The sequence below is a fragment of the Mustelus asterias genome, chromosome 28 (genome assembly GCF_964213995.1).
Source record: "Mustelus asterias chromosome 28, sMusAst1.hap1.1, whole genome shotgun sequence".
Lineage (NCBI taxonomy): Eukaryota > Metazoa > Chordata > Chondrichthyes > Carcharhiniformes > Triakidae > Mustelus > Mustelus asterias.
This window is the reverse complement of record NC_135828.1, coordinates 12929485-12947393: the sequence shown is the minus strand read 5'-3', so window position 1 is coordinate 12947393 and position 17909 is coordinate 12929485. Positions and strand designations below refer to the sequence as shown.

Here is a 17909-nt window from a genome sequence, read left to right as displayed (position 1 = left end):
TTGACAGATTTATGACAGGTTTAGATACGGTAGACAAAGAAAAGCTGTTGACATTAACAGTTGGTACAAAGACACTGGTTTAAGGTATTAGGCAAAAGAAGATGCAAGGGAGATGTTGATGAAGGTATCACACATCCAGAAAGCAAGTTCTGTCACCGGCCAGCTCCATGAACGTGTCTGGAAGCAGCATTGAGCTGAAGACTCAAACCATACTGGACCATTGTCCTCATCACTCTGTGTGCAGGATCCTGGGCTTGTATAAAGCGCCACGTCAAAACTGCGGAACACTTCCAACAAAGACATCTGAGGTCCATCATGAGAATTTGATGGCAGGACAAAATCATAAACAGTGCTTTCGATGGAATGGGGGTTGCCCTCCAGAAAGTTTAACTTGGATTGGCAGGTCGTATCAGGCATATGAATAACTACAGAATCCCCAAGCACATTTTGGGGAACTGTCAGGGCAAACAATATCAAGGTGGTCAGTGCAAATGATATAAGGACATTCTGAAAGGAACCTCACAATCTACATCGCAGACCACCTCTCTTCGGAAAACACTGCAGCTGACTGGCCCATGTGGAGGCAAGCACTGATATTTGGTTCAGGATATTTTGAAGGCCATTCACATCAAACGTGCAACATTTGACAAGTCCAGAGGAAGGCCAGAGTTGACACAGCTGCAAAAGTCCCTCAAAGCCCCAACAATGACAATATAACCAGCTATTTCTGTGGATGCCCATGCTGACCCTCTATCGGACTCTTCAACCATGAGAGACCTTAATGAACATGATAAAATCATTTACAGCTCGGACATACTCGAACAATCAAGGAGTCAACCATCGGGGCAAGAGCGGGAGAAATGTGAGGAAGAACATTTTGATGGAGCAAATGATAGTGACCTGGAACACTCTGCCAACGCGGAAGTTGGAAGTAGAGATGCTTAATGATTTCAAAAGGAATTTGAATTTTGAACTTCAGGGAAATAAACCTACAAGGCTCTGGGGATAGAGGAGGGAAATGGAATTGACTGAATTACTCCACGGAGGGCTGGCTGGGGCTCAGTGGGTTAAATGTCCTCCTCCTGTACCATTATGACTCTGAATTGTTGTCTGAAATACACTGCCTGATGAGAGTGCTGGAAACAGATTCAACAGCAACCTTCAACAAAAGTAAATTGCTTAAATATTTGAAGAGGAGAGTGTTTCAGGACTATGAAGGAAGAGCAGAGGTGGGATTAATTGGATTGCTGTTCCAAATTCTAATTGAATTTGATCGGTATCAAATCAGACCATAACAGAAAATCCTCATTCTTGCATGAGGGCAAAGATTTACAGTGATGGGAAAAAGAATTGGGGCAGCGTAAGGAAAAAATAATGCAGAGAGTGACTAGGATTTGGAATGACTTGAAGGAGAAAACATTGCAGGGTTGTGGGAAAGAGACGGGAAATGGGATTTCCTGGATTGCTTTTCGAGAGAACGACACATTCTCAAAGAGCCATCTGTGCTGTGTAATCCTGGTGATTCTCACTCACTGAAACCGAGGGGTATTGGAAGGGAAAAATATCACATTGGCACCATAAGGAATGCTGTTCTTAATGTGGGGCTGTGCTAATTATCAGAGTTGGGTATGTCCGTTCATCCAAGGAAACTTTCCCTGAAGGTGCAAAGGCTAAAGCAGCTTGTTTGATCTTCTGCTCATAACGGCCGTACATTGCCTGGGGCAGACAAATAAAAAGAGATAAAACTTACAGCAAGCAAAAATTGTAAACTTCCATTGGATAATACTGTGTTACCATGAATAGTGTGCATTTTAGAGCTCCTTAGTTTATTTAATCACTTGGGCCTAAATTTATCTTTAGTACCTTCAATCCTGATTGTTAGCACATAATCACCCAACTCCTGTTTAATGGGATTCCATTAATTTAGCACTAACTAACTTTCATGACAGTCTGTTCCACAAGATTCTAGTCTGGCGTGAGGCTTGACTGTTTTGTACTTTTTTACTGTTCATTCAAGGGATGTGGGCACCGCTTTCTAGGACAGCATTTATTGCTCATCCCTACTTGCCCTTGAGAAAGCAGAGGAGGGCTGCCTCTTTGAACTGCTGCAGTCCATGTGGTGTATGTACACCCACAGTGCTATTAGAGATAGAATTCCAGCATTTTGACCCAGTGACAATGAAGGAGTGGCAATATAGTTCCAAGTCAGGATGGGTGTGGCTTGGAGGGAAACTTGGTGTTCTTGGTGGTGTTCCTATGCATCTACTGTCTTTGTCTTTCTAGATGGTAGCATTCATGGGTTTGGAAGGTGCTGTGTTAGGAGTCTTGGTGGGTTCCTACAATGCACCTTATAAGTGGTACACAGTGCCGCTACTGTGCATCAATGGTGGGGGGAGTCGATGTTTGTGGATGGCATGTCAGTCAAGCAGGCTGCTTCATTATGGATGGGTGTCAAGCTTCTTGTGTTGTTGGAGCTGCACTCATGTAGGCAAATGGAGAGTATTTCATCACGTTCCTGACTTGTCTTGTAAATGGTGGACAATATTTGGGGAGTCAGGAGCCGAGTTACTTGCCGCAAGATTCCGAGTCTTTGACCTGCTCTTGTAGCCACAGTATATGTGGCTAGTCCAGTTACGTTTCTGGTCAATGATGTTGATAATGGGGGATTCAGCGGTGATAATACCATTGAATATGAAGGGGTGATGGGTCAGAATCTCTCTTGTTTGAGATGGTCGTTGCCTGGCACTCATATGGCTTGAATGTTACTTGCTACTTGTCTATCCAAGACTGGATATAATCCAGGTCTTGCTGGATGTGGAAGAATTGCAGAGCTTTGATCTGATCTGTTGTTTGTGGAATTTCTTAGCTCTGTCCATCACTTGCTGCTTATGCTGTTTGGCAGGCAAGTAGTCCCATGTTGTAGCGTCGCCAGGTTGACACCTCATTTTCCCATTTTAGTCTTGTCAGTCTACACTTTAATTTTGTACTTCAATTTCCAGAATCATAGCTGTCACTTTTCTGAATGCTGTCCAATACATCTGGGTCATGGAGAACGAAATGTCTTTACAGCTGTCAGAATATATTTGTTTTCAGCCAAACCAAGGAATCACGGAAGTGACTTTTCTCTAATCCAGATTATGAATGTAATTCATTGTAAACAAATAAAAGCAGAGGATTGTATGCAAGCCTAACATCAGCATTCCTTAATTTATGATCTTAAAATTAATTATCCTCCTTCGCTTCAGTTCAGAATTGTTATGTTAGTAGTGGATTTCTACTGTGAAGGTGCACAGCGCCAATCAGATGTGGAAACAGCCCTGTAACTGTCTCTCACAATCAATCACCTGATTTGTGCTTGGAAAAATGAAAATTGAAGCGAGGTGGGGATGAGGGATGTGTTGAAGGATTTGTTTTTAAGTATCCAGCAATGAATCAATCATTATTTTTACATGCTTCTTAGAAGCTGGCCACATAGCACAATTTGCAGAGGTTTAGGAAGAATCTTGTTCGAGGATTTGTTCAAAGCAGAGGAGAACAATGGAAACCATCCTCAACTACATTTGTTTCATGCTCCCCTCTGCCTTATCCTGAGTGAAATGTTTGTTGAAACGAGAATTTGATGGCTGATTACATGCAGCACTTCAGTTGATATGGAGCAGGGTGGGAGTAGATGTTAGTGTTACATGTCGGATATATTACAAATACTCAAGCTCATGGAGAAATACAATCCGCAGTTTGCTTGCAAGAATGTGAGGGGAAAAAACACAGCAATCTGGAGTTTTCTGTCCCCATCCCTCGCCTTGTGGTAAATTCTGTGACACTTGGGGGTAGAATTTCCACCTGGGGTGCAATTGGCGATTCTGATGCCATTGACGAATCCAACATTGTGCTCGTTTTGAAAAGTCTTTGTTTTCTTTTCCCGTGTTTCTGCTCAAACCTATTTGCATTTCACCAAATGCAAAATCTGCCATCATCCAGCGAAATCAGACAATGTTTTCAAGCTTTTCTTTTACAATTTGCTTCTAAAGGTATTCCTTGATACATTTAACAGTGGCAACTTGATTAATACAGCTGAGAATGGGCAAATAACAAAAAAGCATTTTAACTCAATCCACCATCTGAGTAATGAGATTTTATGTGAATGAAAATCTCCAGGATTTTAAAGCTCTGAAATGTACAGCAACAAAGGTGTTGCGGGGGGGTGTGGTTGGAAAAGTGCAAGTTTTGAGGTGAACCACTGATATCATTATGCCCATGATGGATTGCAAACATTTTGCTTATTTGAAATAGGCAGTTTACAGCTAATTAACATTGTTAAGGATCCAGTAGACTGCAGTTTTACAAGTTTTATGAAGAGTGCAAGGGGGACACTGGGAACTCTGTACCGTGGCAGTTTTTTTAAGGCTGGCAAAGTGGGGGCAGCTGAGGTCATTGCTGCAATCAGCAGCTGTTTTGGTTTGCCATTAGAGGAAGGCTGGTACAACACAACCATGGTGTTTAACATGGAGGAGAGCTACTGGAAAAAGTGATCTGGGATCAAGCCCCATTGTGCCAATAAGCTCCTGGCAGGAGATCAATTGAAAGGGCCCAGAGAGGGGAAAGGGGTGGGCATTGCTGGATTTCCCCAGGTAAAGCTCTTATAGTCTTTAGACCATTCAGGCCTCTGCAGGCAAGCCAGCAGCCTTCATTAACAGGAAAGAATTTCATTCCATAAACATGCAACTGGTGTGTGACCACCAGATCCTACAGGTGTGTGCATGATACCCTGGTACCTCCACATTGCATACATATTCCAGCACTCCCAGGTTTCATAGTTTTCAACACTCCTTGTCTATCTTCAAGGATCGATTCTTGCTATTCGGGGATACTGAAGAGATGGCTGCTGACACCAGTGAGGAACCCTAGGATGGAGACAGAGGAACAATAGAACAGTTGCCACGTGGCAACCCAAGCTACTATTAAGTAGAGCACAGGTTTCCTCAAAATGAGATTCAGATGGCTGAATCGTTTGGGAGCATTTCAGTATATCCCAGTGAGAGTTTCACGGATTGCTGAGGTCCGCTGCACATTTCATAATCTGGTCTGCTGAGTGGGGTAGCCCTGGAAATTAAGACCATAAGACATAGGAGCCGAATTAGGCCACTCGGCCCATCGAATCTGCTCCGCCATTCAATCATGGCTGATATTTTTCTCATCCCCATTCCACTGCCTTTTCCCCATATTAATCAAGAACCTATCTATCTCTGCCTTAAAGACACTCAATGACCTGGCCTTCGCAGCCTTCTATAGCAAAGAGTTCCACAGATTCACCACTCTGTGACTGAAGAAATTTTTCCTCATCTCTGTTTTAAAGGATCGTCTCTTTAGCCTGAGGTTGTGCCCTCTGGTCCTAGTTTTTCCTACTAGTGGAAACATCCTCTCCACATCAACTCTATCCAGGCTTCGCAGCATCTTGTAAGATTCAATAAGATTTCCCCTCATCCTTCTAAACTCCAACGAGTACAGACCAGAGTCCTCAACCGTTTCTCATACGACAAGCTCTTCATTCCAGGGATCATTCTTGTGAACCTCCTCTGGACCCTTTCCAAATTAAAGAATTAGTGTAGCACAGGGCCTCTTCAAAGGAGGACAAAGAAGCTGGTGACCATCTGAATCATCCTGGTCTGCATGAGGGGCCACATGGAGGGCGCCAACATGTCAGCTCAAGAGAGATAGGGAAGGTGCTTATACATACTCAGTTCAGATGATCCTTCCCACTGCAGCCATCCAACCAAATAAAGGTCCACAATCAAACCTAAACTGTTTCCTTTCACCTCGGTTCCAAGCCTAGGCCCCTTGTCCACTCCCACTTGGTTATTTTTGAATATGCAAAAGATGACCACACATGCTGTGGTCCCAACCAGTCTTTGGGGTGACCCAAGGCACTCTTGCACTGCCAGAGGGACACCAACAATAGACAAAAATTTGTAAGAAACAGATAAGACCTTCATTGCATGCATCAAAAGCAGAAAAAATCTTAACTATCTATTCACTCTCGAGGCCCAAATGCATCCTATGTTGTTTCTTAATTCCTTGACGTGTCCCCAGCTGGTGTACCCTCTTTGCTGCTAGCTGCAGTGGAGGCTGCTTCCCTTGATGCCTGATGAACTGGGATGAGTTTGGCAGCTGTTCTCCGGCTGGATACACTCGAAACCTTTTTAAAATGGCACCACTAACATCCCTAATTGCGGCCATGCACCTAACTAAATGTTCCAGCTTAATTTTTGGAGCGTCTTCGAAGGCAAGCAAACAAGAACATTTAACAGAAACTCCCAGTGGTGATTAATTCACCTTTGGGATCTGGCCATGTTTTGTTACCTCCTAATGCAGTGTTTCTTTTTAAACTGTTGCAAAAAAACCACAGAAATTTACATTGCGCTATCTGCAGTTCGCACTTAAAATTCCACAATCTTTTGAAGTGGTTACTCTAATATCAGGGGAATGGTGTTGAGTAAACCAGTGGATTCAAGCAGAAACTCCTGGACACAGTTTTTACAGGGTAGCATGATATCTATTTATTAAAGGAGATGGGACATTATCGAGCTCCCATTGTGAGGGAAGTAACATCAGTTCTTTGGTGTTTTATTGATTAGCTGTTTTTAATCCATTTGCACAGTAGTGCCGTTAGTTTTTTTTAATATGATACAATCCTCCCCACTAAGCCTTTCCCTTGTGTCTTTAGACTCAATTAGGTTCACTGAACACAGTCTCCCACTGTCTGACTCATCCCTATTTCTTTGCAGTTAAGCACCACTGAGTTTTGCTGATTGACCATTTCAGCATTGCTGATTTGTGTAATGCTGGGGGCACATGAAGGAAGGTTCCCACAGCTACATGTCAAGATATGAAGTGCTTCATATTTTTATTTTGCTTTGTGCCTTTTTCAGCACATCTATCTAACTTTTCAGTGGCACACAATATTTTCAATCTGGAATGCTCGTTCTTCCCCTTTTCTACTTTGCTGAAATCCGGGATTGGCGGGGGGGGGGGGGGGGGTGCATACTCCAAGCCCCCTAGCTCCTGGGGCGAATTGTGATGGCCTGGAGAATTGGGTGTCAGTGGATTTTGCAGGTTTTGCGCTGGTCGTCGAACCCGTTCTGAAGTTCCCATTTCCCCCATGCCGGGTTCCCGACCAGAGCGGGTTGGGAACCTGATAAATATTCCAATGCATTATTTTACATCTGATTAGCGAGCTTAAATCTCGATTCAATTCCCTCCCACCATTCACCATCTCTCCAGCGGGATTTGCAGCAGGTGAGCTTGATGCAGGCCCTCAGAAGTGTGGACCTGGCATGTTGAATCCCGTGGGTCCACCAACCTCTTACCATCCTCCTCCAGCCCCCCCCCCCCCCAACGTAGCACGAAGGCATGAGGTTGACCCAAACTCAGACCACCCCCAGGCCTCCTTCCTCCTCTGATTCCCCCCCCCGCCGCCCCACCACCACTCGGGTCCTCTTCAAGTCACACGGCTTAGCAGTGCCAATGGTGCACATCCCCCTGGCACTGACCTGTCACCTTGGACCCTGAGGAGGAGGGCATGGGGCGGGGTGGAGGGGGGGGGGGGGGAGGGGAAGGGGGGATGGTCAAGGAGGTAGGTCCAGTGGCCATTTGCCTCTCTGCCGCTGCCAGGCTGCAGAGGAAGGGGCCCTCAAGATGTCAGCATCTATCATGTTCTTGCCACTCCTTCACTACAGGCTTATTGAAAGTTTTCCCCATGTTTAATCACCTGCCCCAGGCAGTGGCAGCAAGTGCTCTTCCAATTTTAATTATTGTCTTTACCGATTCTAAAATCTCACTTCCTTGTTCCGACAGTGTTCAGGCTTTAATATGTGTGCTGTGCTATCTATTACTATGTTTGACTCTTCAACCTCTCTGTTCACTTTTTATATTCTGAATTTTAAAAATGACACAATTCCTTCATACTGCAGAAGCTGGGCATTGGGGAAGATGGCAGTCCTTCTGTCTTTCTAAATTTCATTCTAGTTAAGTTTTTTTTTCCTTCTTAGCAGTCCTCGGTGCTATTTCCCTGGTCAAGATGGTAAAGAAACACTCCACAGGCTTCTGCGGTTGCTGTCCCCCTGAGCTTGAATGCTTCAATGTCTTTTTTTTTCAGCAGATAAATGTCACAATAGTACCCAGTCTTCCAGTGCAGAAGGAGGCCATTCGGCCCATCGGGTTTGCACTGATTTCAATCCCACCCAGGCCCTATTCCCGTAACCCCCACATATTTACCCTGCTATCCCCCTGACACTAAGATCGATTTAGCATGGCCAATCAACCTAACCCGCACATCTTTGGACTGTGGGAGGAAACCGGAGCACCCGGAGGAAACCCACGCAGACATGGGGAGAACGTGCAGACTCCGCACAGTGACCCGAGGCCGGAATTGAACCCGGGAGCTCCACCTCGGCTAAAATTTAGGTGTTGGCCTCTGATAAAACATAGGTAAAACGCCAGTGGACTTCAGGTACTGTCCTTTTTCCTTCAAGGTAAGTTTTAAGCTCTTTGAGCTATGCAAGAAAATAAATAAGTTGCTGCCAGACCTACTGATTATACCCAGCATCTTCTGTTTTTATTCCTTATTTATTTCCAACATTCACAGTCTTACTTTTGAAAAATAAATTGTATTTATATAGCGCTTTTCATATTTTCAGAATGCCCTAAAGTGTTTCCCAACCACTGAAATATTTATTGAGTGTGGCCACTGCTGTTGAGAAATACAGCAACTAATTTGTACAGAGCAAAGCCCATAAATAACAGAAAGACAAATGACCAGGTAATCTGTTTCAGTGATGTTGGTTGAGGAATAAGGGTTGGCCAGGATACTGGGGAGAACTCCCCTGCATTGGCCTTATCATTTAGATCAACTCCCACAAAGAAGAGGAAAAAGAATCAGTGCTTGTTTCCGTGGCTCTCCTCCTGGTTCCTTATGCGTTAGCAATGAATTTGGAAGCCTGTAAAATGATGAAGTGAAACATAGATAAATGTGAAGAGGGAATCACCTCACCAGATAACTCAGCCCCAGAAATGTCATACTTAATATGGGGAGCTCCACTATTAGAGTCGGTGACCTTAAAATAACTTTAAATGAAGTTCTACCACATAATGTTCCTGCAGTAGAAGTACTGAGTTACTGAAAAGAAAAGAAATGGGAGCTTTCAAAGCTGGATGTTGCCACAATTCTGTAAAAGTCAAGATGAAAAAGTCTACAGGGAATGGTGAGGCAGAGGCTGAAGGACCTTTTGCTCACTTCAGAGCTTCTGCACAAATCAATTGCTTTCAGACATGGGTACAATATGGTAGATATTTGCTTTAGAATACAACATGACTGGGAGATTGAGCGGAGACCAGCAGAGCAGGCAAGGCTGCTCCAGCAGGAGTCAATATCTGCCCAGGGTGTCCAGGGAGCCATTCTCCGATCTGAACCTGAACAATGTTTGAGACATTTGCGCTTCATAAGGTGAGGGATCCTGTGTATGCGTAGCCCTGTTTGCTTCAGTCTATGCAAAGACTTCATTTTAAGACATTTCTGTCTATGCACAATTACAATTAAATGCTAGAATGTAGGGGGTTCATAGAATCATAGAAACCCTACAGTGCAGAAAGAGACCATTTGGCCCATCGAGTCTGCAACGACCACAATCCCACCCAGGCCCTACCCCCATATCCACCCGCTAATCCCTCTAACCTACGCATCTCGGGACACTAAGGGGCAATTTTAGCATGGCCAATCAACCTAACCCGCACATCTTTGGACTGTGGGAGGAAACCGGAGCACCCGGAGGAAACCCATGCAGACACGAGGAGAATGTGCAAACTCCGCACAGACAGTGACCCAAGCCGAGAATCGAACCCAGGTCTCTGGAGCTGTGAAGCAGCAGTACTAAGCACTGTGCTTCACAGCTCCAGGGTTAACTAACTCTACTAAACTGAACAATTGACTACATGTAGAATCAGAAGGTATGATGGGTTAGCTAAAAATTGACTGCATTCCTGAAGGGTACGCAGTGCAGGCAAACAAGTTTCCCATAACAGCAGCTGCCAAGAATTGTTTCTCTCGATGGAAACAGCATGCAAAAAACACTTCCAATAATGAGATAAGGGTTGAAATATATTTTGGTTTTGTGTCCAAGTTCAGTTCTTTGCTTCTATCATGTTAATTTTTAAAAAGTTATTTTCAATAAAAGGAAACCATTTTAAAACTCGTACCAGTGCTGTCCTCTTGTCTCTTCAAGCGAATGAATGGATCCAACATAAGGGCATTATCATTGCAATATGCCACCTGCTGCAGCCACAGCTGTAACCTCAGAATAGGGCAAGGACCACATTGTTAGTGGCTGTGAAGGTATAATCATGGCGATTATGTGTGACTTTTTCCTGATTGTAGCTAGAGATATTTGCAACATATTGCAGTTTGTCATCCACTGTCGCGTAAGAGAGGACATCGAGGTTCTCAAGTCAATGAGAGCTGACTACATTTAATTCTCTCTTGCCAGAACTAAGCACATGGAGTGAACTCCAGACTTAACTAGGATTGCAGACTTCCCCATGGTGCAGGGTACCTTTGACTGTATACCTTGCGGGACACAACATGTCAACTCTGCTCTTTACTGGAACCAAAAGGAATTCCACTCCCTCAGTGTCCAACTGGTGTGTAACATTAAACAGTGAATCAAATAGGGCAATGTCTGGTATCCTGGCAGCAGTCATGAATTACAAGGATACCATCATCTTCAAAGGCTTCAGCTCCTGAAGGATGATCTGATGGAGGTTTTTAGAAAGAATTTGATAAGTAGACATTGAAAATACCACTTGCGGGGAGACCATAACTAGGGCCACAAATATAATATAGAGGGTGATTTTGAGCTCATGTTAGCGGTCCACGAGATTGCCAATGCAGGCAGAAAATCCAGAGAGAATCAGGAAATGTGATTCTCTCCCTCAAGACCGCATTTCCCAATTTTCCACGCCCTTTGCTGGTGATGTCACAAGGTTCATGCCCACTGTAATATGTCTTCGGAGGCAGAAATCCCTTCACCAAAATCCTTTATTTACAATTCCAACAGCAGGACACAGAGTGCTATCGGTCAGCAGCCTACCTTCAGGAGTACTAGAGGAACTGACCCTCCCAGTTAAATACAAGGAAAAGACACCCTGATTGACTCCTTAATCAGGGAGTTCATATTCCAATAGGCCGACCTCAATGGCCTGATTGAAGTCATTGCACCCACAAAGGGTGAGAACATCATTTTTTGGATTTAAGTTAATTTTAATGTAAATAACCAGCGCCCCACTACATGATTCACCACCCGCCCTCCCACTTCTGTGCTGATTGGGGCACGTCCTTTAAAAATGGCATCCCGATCTCTGGAGTGTGTGGAAGTAAGTGAATTGAGTATGTGGAGCTGGCCATAATGGCTCTATCAGGCCCCGCCCCGCCTCACCAGAATAACAGTTTAAGCCCCGCTCAGTCATTTATCTTTACTCAGAGAAGCTCAAGATCTGGGGAGAAAACTGGGGTGTGCAGCTGGAGAACAACATGCTGGTTTTCAATCTCAGCCTGACACTTTGGAAAAAAATATGGTAAGATTCTGCCTATAGTCCCTAATCCAGTAGAGAATTCAGGAGAACATAAGATTAGCATAAATGTATTTAAATGGAATCCAGATACCACAGATTAAAGAAGAGAAGGTTATGCTGACAGGATTCAAGGAAGTGTGGGAGGACACTTGGGTGGAGCATAGACCAGTTGGGCTGAATGGCCGGTTTCTGTGTTGTAAGTGCTTTGTAAAAACTCTGGTTATGGCAAATGACAAGATTACTGTGTCAGTAGAATCTAATTCGAGATGCAGTCAAACTGCTTGCGCAATAACTTCTCAGCTTCAGTTTGCAATCTCAGCATGAAGTGCATATTACGCATCTGATACCTGAAATGAAATGGGAATTTAAAAAGTGCTGATGCTTTCCTGACTAAATTTTACATAACAACTACAGATCTACAATTATTCCAAATGGGATTTAATAGCAGGCTAGAGAGATTTGTAACACCATTATCATCATTGATATGAGATTTGTGAACCCACAACTATGAAACTTTGGAGTTGCATCATTTTTCTACCTCCCATCAGGAAAACAAGTTGAAACCTATGAGCAATGAAGCAAAAAGCATTAAGAACATTTGGAGGCCTGTACATAGAAACCTTTATGTAAGGGAGTGCTAGAATTTAATTTATCTGATCATTTCTCATAAGTTGATTGCTGGACAGTGGTGTTCTCTGAAGGTCTAAACGAACTTCTACGGTAGAGAATCCCACAGGTCCACTACCCCTGGGGGATTTTCACTAACTTCATTGCATTGTTAATGTAAGCCTACTTATGACACTAATAGTAAATAAAACTTTGAGTGAAGAAATATTTCCTCATCTCAGTACTAAATGGTGAGGAAAAGTTTCTTCATTCAAAGGGTAGTGAATCTGGAATTGTCTACCATACAAGGCTGTGGAAGCCTGAATGTATTCAAGAAATAGATTTTTTATTTTATTTTAATAGCATCAAGGGGATATGGCATTGAGATTGAGAATCAGCCATGACCATATTGAGTGGCTCAAACGGCCAAGTGACCTAGTTTCTATGTTTCTAGATTATCTTAATTTTACATTATCTTCATGCACCAGGAAAGCCTTAAAATCACTGCTGACGATTGTCTGCTTTTTTTTTAAAAAAGAGAAGACTTGCTTTTATTTTAGTGCCTTTCATGTACTCAACGTGGCCTCACAGCCAGTGACGTGTGTTTGATGTGTAGACACAGGTTGTAATGGAGTGAAATGCAGCAACCAATTTGCACGCCGCAAAATACCGCAAGGAGCTAAGTGATAAAATAATCTGTTTTAGCGATGATTGCTGAAGGGTAACACAGGCTGGAGAAGAGTGCTATCACTGAGCCAGGGCTGACTCAGTCAGGGTTACAGAGATGTCATTTTGCTGGCTATATTCCTGTGCCCGAAGGATGCAGGCAATATAGAAACATTGAGCAAGGAAGAGACTGCCCAAAAAGGAGCCAAGCGATCCAGTATCCTCCAATGCAAGACCAGGAAAATCTGCTCCGTGTTTTTTGGATCATTGCAGATTGTCATATTTCAGACATGTGACAGCTTTATTTAATTTCCATGAGGTTTGAATGCCAATGGTTAAAGAATCACTTGGAGGTCGCCCTTCTCCTCAAAAGACTGACTTCAACCTTGCCTAATTCCAAATGACAGGGGAGGACTGCAGTCAAGCATTGCGAGTAAAGGAACATGTAAAATACTGTTCTGAACAGAACCTTAAGGCCTCCCCATGTGAAGAATGAAATAAAAACAGAAAATGCTGGATAAACTCAGCATCTGTGGAGTGAGAAACAAGTTAACGTTTCAAGTCCATATGACTCTTCTTCAGAGCAGAAGAGAGATAGAGATGTAATGAATTGTATAGTTGGAGAGGGGGTGGGGGAGGTGAGGCAGAATAGAAGGTCAGGGACAGGTTGGAGCTCAGGAGAGATTGACAAAGATGTCATGGACACAAGACAAAGGAAGTGTTAATGGTGGAATTAAGGTCTAAAGAAGTGCAAATAGTAACAGAAAGCTAAAGTGGCAGAATGTGTTAACAGGAAAAGAAAGCAAAAGTGAAAAACAAGCGACGGATGACCGTGGGGGAGGGTTCGTGATGTTTGCATTGGGACGAGTCAAGAAAGTAAAAAGCATAAAGAGGGTTCAACATGGAGGACAAAGGTCAAAGTCTAAAGTTGTTGAACTCAATGTTGAGTCCAGAAAGCTGTAACATGTCTATTTGGAAGATGAGGTGAAGTTTGCATTGGGCATCACTGGAGCATTGCAGTAGGCCAAGGGTGGGCATGAGAGCAAGATGCTGGAAGTGACTGGAAGGCTGGGCTCATTCTTCTGGATGGAGCGAAGGTGTTCCACAATGTGGTCAGCTGGTCTGTGTTATTTGAAGAATTAAATTATTGGATTGTGCAGTAGGGGGAGCCCCTTACCCTTAGTAGCTGAGGGAGTGGCTCTTGATATGTACCAAACCTCCTGTCCCTGCTGGAAACATTTACATGCTTATTAACTTAATTAGTTGAAAATAATTCCAGTAGTGAGACAGCAATATCTTATAACAGGTTAGGAATGATCAGAGGCAGCAGAAAGCGAGAAGGACTGGAAATGTAAAGATATAGTCATTGAGGTAATAGAGGTCTATGGCAAAGAGAAATGCCCTTTGGTCCATCATGTCTGTGCTGCGATACTTGAGATGGATCCCATGGCATTATTTCAAAAAGATGGGAGTTCTCCTCGTGTTCAGTTCAATATTTATCCCTCAGCAAGCATCACTAAAACAGATTCTCTGACCTTGTATCTCATTACCATTTGTGGGAGCTTGTTATACACAAATTGCCTGTGGCAGTTACAACAGTGACTGCACCTCATTAGCAGTAAAACACATCCCAAAGTTATGTAAGGTGCTATGTGAGTTGAGTTTTCTGTTGTCTCTCCATTTAATTGTCCAACCCTGTTTCTTGCCCCAGTTTTATCATTGCATCTCCCCAACATTTGTTTCCTCTGACTCAGGCCTTTTGAGTGTCCGTTTTGTCTTTTCAGACCACAAGTAGTGGCCCAACATTCAGCTATCACAGTCCTGCTTTTTGGAAATCCCCATCTAAATCTCTCTGCATTTCAACTTCCCTCTGTCTTTAACCACCTATCGGACCCTATCATTTTGATTAAGCTCTTGGTCACCCCTCCTCCAGCTCAGTGCAGTTTCTCCTTGCAACTATCTGTGAGGAACCGTGAGACAATTTCTGATGTTGGAGTTGTTGAAAATGCATTTTTGCAGCAGAAGTAAAGTAAAACCAGATTCTAAAACAGTTGTAGTGCTATGAATGAAGAATATTCTCAAGAAAGGCAGAGTACAAATTTGTACCTTAAAGTAATCATCAAACGGTTGCTAAAAGTTGGCGATAGATTGACAGGTGAATTTGCTCAACCTGGCACCGGTGGAAAACATAGTGCAAGCACAGTGCGCAAAATCTACTTTGGGTCTCGTGGCAGCTACTGAAATGTTTCAGGTTATGGTATTCTTATACCTGCTTCCTTCGCCTGTTCCACACATTTTGTACCATTTGCTCACATGGCCAGGCTCTTGTACAGATAATAGGGAAGCAATTGGCTCAACAACTATTCAAGCCTGCTTGGACATTGCAAGATTAGATCGATTACCACAAAGCAATAAGCCTTTGGGGGAGGGACTCAGTGAATTCCTCCATCTGCCCTGTTCTTCAGCTCCTAAGCAATGAGTTTCTACACGTCAGCATGACTAATTATACTCTTAGCCGTAAACTGCTGAACAAGCTGCACTTGACATTGAATAATAGTCCATTTAAAGAAAACTGAAAGATAAACAATGTTTACTTCAAAAACCTGGAGTTTCTTAACCTATTTCACTGCCTCAGTTCCCCGTGCGGAGAATGGAGAACCAGGCTTGAAAAGCTTGTAACTTCCGGTTTAAATCAGGATTTAAACTACCTGGACAGTTTAGAAAACATTTGGGATTTAAAAAATATTATTTCCCTAAAAACTATTAATTTTAGGCCTTTAATCACCTATTGTACTATCTTGTTGCGCGCCTTGATAAATTTTGTTTGACGTTTGCTCCTGCAAATTGCCTTAGAACATTTGAAGACATGAATGCAAGTTGTTGTTTGATTTAGAGTATGGTGGGTTTGAGAGTGGGTGAGTTATTGTGTTTCTCTACAGTCCTTTGGCGAACCATTGAAATTTTGCTCTGTACCTCCCTCAATGGCTCGACTGGGATTAGGAATTACATGGAAGTAAAAACTCTCATCGCATCAGTCTCTAGAATGACACCCTCCTACCTTATAATTTACCTGTGACTTGTGTCTGAACATAATACAATGTCTGACAAGTACCATTAACTACCGTTCTCTCAGCAGTTAGGTTCTCATGAGCCTTTCATAGGATCATATGATAGAGCACACAAGCCATTTGGGCCATCATGGCTGTGTCAGCTGTTGAACTAGTTATCCAATTAAACCAACACCCCTGCTCTTTCCCCATAAATGTTTCTTTATCAACCATATATCAAATTCTGTTTTGGAAATTACTATTGAATCTACTTTCACCATCCTTTCAGACATTGCATTCTGGATTATATCAACCTGTTGGACAAACAAAATTTCTCCTGATCACTTCTCAGAATCTTTTTCCAATTATCTTAACTCTGTGTCCTGTGAATATCGATCCTCTTCCCACTGGATACAGTTTACCCTTTACAGTCAAAAGATGTGCAGGTTAGGTTGATTGTCCATGCTAAATTGACCCTAGTGTCAGGGGGATTAGCAGGGGTAAATGTGTGGGGTTATGGGAGTAGGGCATGGGTGGGATTGTGGTCAGTGCAGATTCGATTTTTCCCAGGGCGGACGAGTCAATTACTAGGTTTAAGATGCGAGGGGCAAGGTTTAAAGGAGATGTATGAGGCAAGTTTTTTTTACACAGAGGGTGGTGGGTGCCTGGAACTCACTGCCAGGGGAGGTAATGGAAGCAGATATAATAGTGACTTTTAAGGTGCGTCTTGACAAATACATGAATAGGATGAGAATGGAGGGATATGGTCCCCGGAAGGGTAAGGGGTTTTAGTTCAGTTGGGCAGCATGGTTGTGCAGGCTTAGAGGGCCAACGGGCCTGTTACTGTGCTGTAATTTTCTTTGTTCTTTGTTCTCTTTGTTCTTATTTACTCTATCAAAACCCCCTCATAGTTTTTATATTGTAATATATTTTGGACATTTAAACCAATACTGGCAACAATGGGCTTCTAATTAGAATTACCTTCATCTATGGTATCTGCATAAAGTGGAGCAGATCTACTGAAGGATACCTGGCAGATGAGGCTTTGCCAGAGGTGTTTTATGTCACTCCCTTCAAAGTCTGTATGGCTATATGACAGTAGTCACTGCACTTCAAAAAATAATTAATTATGCAAATGTTTTGAAACGTCTGAATGTAAAAGTTGTCATGTAAACACATTATTATGGATTTTATTTGATTTATTATTGTCAAATGTTTTAGTATACAATGAAAAGCATTGTTTCTTGCACGGTACACAGACAAAGCGTACCATACATAGAGAAGGAAATGAGAGAATGCAGAATGTAGTGTTACAGTCATAGCTGGGTGTAGAGAAAGATCAACTTAATGAGGTAGGTCTGTTCAAAAGTCTGATCAGTAAGAAGTCTCGCAACACCAGTTTAAAGTCCAACAGGTTTATTTGGTAGCACAAGCCACAAGCTTCCGGAGCGCTGCCCCTTCATCATGAAGGGGCAGCGCTCTAAAAGCTTGTGGCTTGTGCTACCAAATAAACCTGTTGGACTTTAAACTGGTGTTGTGAGACCTCTTACTGTGCTTACCCCAGTCCAACGCCGGCATCTCCACATCAAAGGTCTGATGAGAGCAGGGAAGAAGCTGTTCTTGAGCCAGTTGGTATGTGACCTCAGACTTTTGTCTCTTTTTTTCCCCGACAGAAGAAGGTGGAAGAGATTACGTCCGGGGTGCATGGGGTCCTTGATTATGCTGGCAGCTTTTCCAAGGCAGCAGGAAGTGTAGACAGAGCCAATGGTTGGGATCATATGCCTGCTACATAAATCGCTAAATCATGTGGGGAAGGGGGGTGGCAGCCTGGAGATGTTGAAATTAAAAACAGTTAAAAGAAAAAGAAACAAAATAGTTTAGAATTATGGATAAAATTAAATTAAAGTTTAACTTAAATCCCAGGCCACTTACTTAGTGGAATTAATATGATGCAAATGAGTTAGAGGCAGG

General features: G+C 43.1%; 1 protein-coding gene across 1 annotated transcript in view; it reads left to right on the top strand.

Annotated features, from left to right (window-relative positions):
• Positions 1-17909, top strand: part of LOC144480161 (very long chain fatty acid elongase 6-like) — an 85500-nt gene that overhangs the window by 55810 nt on the left and 11781 nt on the right. The gene's annotated exons all lie outside the window — the stretch shown is intronic.